Source organism: Oratosquilla oratoria, chromosome 5 (assembly GCF_046742065.1).
Source record: "Oratosquilla oratoria isolate Oo_2021 chromosome 5, ASM4674206v1, whole genome shotgun sequence".
Taxonomy (NCBI): domain Eukaryota; kingdom Metazoa; phylum Arthropoda; class Malacostraca; order Stomatopoda; family Squillidae; genus Oratosquilla; species Oratosquilla oratoria.
In genome coordinates this window covers 6,243,981-6,248,980 of record NC_134781.1, presented here as the reverse complement: position 1 = coordinate 6,248,980, position 5,000 = coordinate 6,243,981, and positions in this window count along the sequence as shown.

Genomic DNA, 5,000 nt, shown 5'->3' with positions numbered 1-5,000 from the left:
GTAATTTAAAGATTTCTGAAGAGGCCTATCCTATGTTATATTACAGGAAGAGGCATATTAACCTCATGTTACCTCGCTTTATTCTTATAAGGATTTCTTCTGCCTCACGAATCTTTCAGATACCCTACTCCATTTTCACATTGATGCGGTATATTTTTCTGAATAAATTATACATTTACAGGGAACTAGTCTTGGAGAACAGAAACTAGTCTTGGAACTGGTTTTGGAAACCAGGGAACTGGTCTCAGAACTAGTCTTGGAACTAGTAGGAGACCGAATGGGACGCAAGTTCTCAATTCCCTCCCTTCCCCGGTTTGGGAAGCTTTTGGAATAATGTTGGAAGAATAAACGAACCAAAGAAGGTCGAGTTTCCTTTCAACCACGAATGGAAAGCTGGAGTAGGACCCACATACCCACAGGTCCCATGTTCTACCAGACGACTAACCGGCAGTACAGTACAACTCCTCATCCTTCGGTTTGTGTCATTGGAAGTCAAGGAGTAGCGGAATAATGCTCGCTTCCTCCAGAATATGGGTGGCAATCTGTAACATCTGAATTGTTGATCTATATACAACAATTTTTTTTATCTCTCTCTCTTTTTTTATGTCGTCACGTTTCCCAGGAAAGAATCATAGTGGAGAGTTGATGGTGGAAATGTGTCTAGAAAGAGAGTTGATGATAGCAAATACAGTGTTTCGGAAGAAAGTCAAGCATAAGTACACATGGGAGAGGGTGGTGGAGGGAAGGGTGGTAGATAGAGCGCTAATGGATTATGTAGTGGTAAATAGGATTATGATAGGAAGAGTTAAGGATGTACATGTGCTATGGGGAGAGGGTGGGGGAATATCTGATCATTTTTTGGTGGAAGGTAAGTTGAGAGTGGAGGATAGATGGAGAAAGAGGAAAAGGACAAAAGGTAGGGAGGTTCTTAGAGTGAACTCCTTGAATGAAAAGGAAAAGGAGAAGGAGTACGGAAAGAAGCTGAAGGAGGAGTGGGAGGGAGTAAAGGATAGAGTAGAGCTGGGTGTGGAGGAGGAATGGGGATGGTTCAAGGAGGGAGTCATAAAGTGTGCAAGGATGGTGTGTGGAACAAGAAGGACAGGGGGAAATAGAAGAAAGGGTAGTGAATGGTGGGATGAGGAAACAAAGAAGGTTGTAGAAGAGAAGAAGCGAGCTTTCACAGATTGGTTACAAAATAGGACGAGGGAGTCATATGAGAGGTACAAAGAAAAGAAAAGAGAAGTAAAGCAAAAGGTAAAGGTTGCAAAGAGGAGAGCAGATGTGAAATGAGGTAAGAGTTTGACAGAAAATTTTGAAAGTAATAAAACGATGTTTTGGAAAGAAATTAAGAGAGGAAGAGGAGGCGAATCAAGTAGAGAAGAAAAGGTAAAAGGTACAGATGGAGAGATGATAATGGAAGAGAAGGCAGTAAGGGGAAGATGGGCAGAATATTTTAGGGAGTTGCTAAATGTGAAGGAGGATAGGGAAGGAAAGATAGTTGCAGTGGGAAATGCGAAGAAAATGAGAGTGATGAATGAGGAGAATGGAGGAGAAATAAGGAAGGATGAGGTAAATACAGTTGTTAAGATGATGATAGTAGGTAAGGCACCTGGTCTGGATGGATGCCATGCAGAATGTCTGAAAAAGGGAGGTACAGTGATGGTGGACTGGTTGGTGAGGTTATTTAATGTTTGCTGGAGAGAGGGTAGAGTGCCGGAAGACTGGAGGAGTGCCTGTATAGTTCCTCTTTACAAGGGGAAAGGGGACAAGTGTGAATGTAGTAGTTTCAGAGGGATTAGCTTGTTAAGTGTAGCTAGGAAGGCTTATGGGAGCATCTTGATTGAGAGGATTAGGAGAGGAACAGAAGGAGTTATTGGTGAGGAACAGTGTGGATTTAGGACAGGTATAGGTTGTGTAGATCAGATCGTTGTGGTAAGACAGATATTTGAGAAAGCTATAGGAAAGGGGAAGGATGTTTTTTGGGCTTTTATGGATCTGGAAAAGGCTTATGATAGGGTAGACAGGAAGGCACTGTGGGAGGTTATGCAGATATACGGGATAGGAGGAAAGCTTTTGGGAGCTGTCAAGAGTTTTTATGAGAGTAGTAGAGCTTGTGTCAGGATTGGAAATGGAGAGAGTGAGTGGTTCGAGGTAAAGGTGGGACTTCATCAAGGATGCGTTATGTCGCCCTGGCTGTTCAACTTATACATGGATGGGGTGGTGCGAGAGGTAAATGCAAGGGTAGTGGGCAAGGGATTGGAGATGGTTAAAGAAAATGGAGAAAAGTGGGAGGTGAACCAGCTGTTGTTTGCGGATGACACTGCGCTTGTGGCAGGATCGGAGGAGGGATTGAGGAAGTTGGTGGCAGAGTTTGGGAGAGTATGTGATAGAAGAAAGCTAAAGATAAATGTGGGTAAATGTAAGGTGATGAGATGTACAAGGGGTGAAAGTGGCAGTAGACTGGAAGTGAGCATTAAGGGAGAGCGACTGGAGGAAGTGGATAGTTTTAGATACTTGGGTGCAAATGTGGCAGGAAAAGGTGGAGTGAAAGTGGAGGTAGAATGTAGATTGAGAGAAGCGAGTAAATGCCTTGGTGGATTAAAGAGTGTAATGAGGAATAGACATTTGGGAATGGATGCTAAGATGAGACTGTATGAGGGAGTGATTGTGCCAACAGCACTGTATGGAGCAGAAACATGGAACATAAGAGAAGAAGAGAGAAGGAGTTTGAATGTGTTTGAGATGAGGTGTCTGAGAAGTATGATGGGGGTTACTAGGTTAGATAGAGTGAGAAATGAGGAGGTGAGGAGGAGAACAGGGGTGGAAAAGGAGCTGGGAGATAGGGTTGATGAAAGAATATTAGGATGGTGTGGACACATGGAAAGGAAGGTATGGAAGGCAGATGTGGAGGGAGTGAACATGAGGGGACGTCCTAGGATGAGGTGGATGGATGGGGTGAAGGGCGCTTTGGGGAAGAGGGGAATGTCTGTTGAGGAAGGACGGGAGAGGACAGAAGACAGGGGTGAATGGAGAATGGTTGTATATGGATGATGTTGTGATTGCATGAGGTGGAATGGGCGTGATGGGGGGTGAGGTAGTATGTGTGAGCAAATTTTGAAGCAGCCCGAAGGGATTTCTCACCGTCCTCTCCTTTTATGCAATGGGGGGACGGAGAGGGGGGGGGGTCGCCGATTAAATGAAGCGGCCTTGCTGTGGATGTGCTGTGTCTTGCGGCACTGCTTGTGACCCAGGGCAGTGGACAAGGTGTAGGGATGACCCGTCATCCAGGAGGTGCTCAGATGGGAGGGAGGGTGGAGGGGTGTGGAGTGTATTCAGGGATGGAATGGGTGGGAATGATTTTATGCCTTTTTCTTTTTGGCTACCTCCCTTGTAAGGGGAAAAAAGCCTTGGTATATGTATGTACGTTTCCCCGTGACAAAAATGCAAAATTTACTAAATGGCACCAACACACTCCACGAAACCCTAATGAGTCTGTAAATAGTATTTGCAACAAAAATATGAAGCTTATCTTAAAGGACCATAGTGATTCAATCAAGAAATTCATTCCTATAAATTCTCCTTTACCGTATATGTACGGTTTGATCAAAACACACAAACGTAAACATCCTATTAGACCGATCATTTCGTCAATAGAATCAGCCACTTATAAACTTTCAAAATGGCTTGAAACAAATCTCACTGAGACCATTTCCATATCCCATACCAATAATAACTCAGATCTCTTAGACAAACTTAATAATGCACAGCCAATTTATAATTTCAAATTAATCAGCTATGATATAGTTTCGTTATTTACAAAAGTTTCAATAAATTATCTTATAGAATTCCTCACAGTTGAACTAGACAAACACGTATTGCCACTTTCGATCCATAACATTATTCAATTGATCGAATTATGCATTAAAGATTGTATGTTTCAATTTCATGACAATTACTAGATCCAAACATTTGACAGGAACATTTGAAATCCCCTCTCCCGACCTCAGTAACTTGTATCTGACTTTTTTTTTTAAAGGAAGATTTTAAGGATTCCGGTTGGCATAACTAGGCTACACGAAGTCGATGATATTCTCTGTCTATAGCCTGATCACTTATATGCTTCGCAGTTCTTTAATTAAATAAATAATCTAGTAAAATCTGTAAATTTCACAGTCGAAGTGAAAAATAATTGTGTGGTACCTTAGACGTAAACCTTCATCGAACAGAGAAGAGCCTTAAATTTAGCGTATACAGAAAGCCGACAAATGTAGGTTCTTACATGCATATATAATTATTATTCCCATCCTGATGATGTAATTTTTTTTTTTCATGAACGTTTCTGAGAGCTTTATGGGTTTGTAGTCCTTAGTACATTGATGAGGAAATAAGAAAGATTTATGATATTGGCTAAGATGGTTGCCGGTGGGACGATAGGCATCGTTACAGTAACTGGCGTATGTGAACATTGTTGTGAGAACAAGCGTCATACATGATCTTCCCGGAATTTCGGACTCGATTCCAAGAACGACAACGACAAGACACCACCTTTGGTCCATATGCAGGGTCTGGAGCCAAAGAGTAAGCCTCCAAAGTATTAAGTTTTAATATTGTTTCTGTATTATTGCTGTAATAAACTTCAATAAAACTAAAAAAAAAAAAAAAAAAAATCCTGTATTTGTTATCAAGTTCAAGAAAAGTAAAAGATAATCCTTTGGTGAGCAAATGTCCTATATGTCACTTGTCCGGTGAGCAACTGTCCGGTGAGCAATTGTCCGGTGAGCAACAGTCCGTACCCTGACAAGAGTGACTCTGCTTCCACTTTCCGTATGGTAGTTTACTTTTATTTGAAATCATCAGCCCACTGAGTGAGGATAAGAGAGAGAGAGAGAGAGAGAGAGAGAGAGAGAGATAATTGGGGGGTGGGCGGGATCCGAGTGCTGGATAGTGCTTGGGCAAATACCGCTAATTTCAATATCGAAATTATCGGTGAACAACAATAC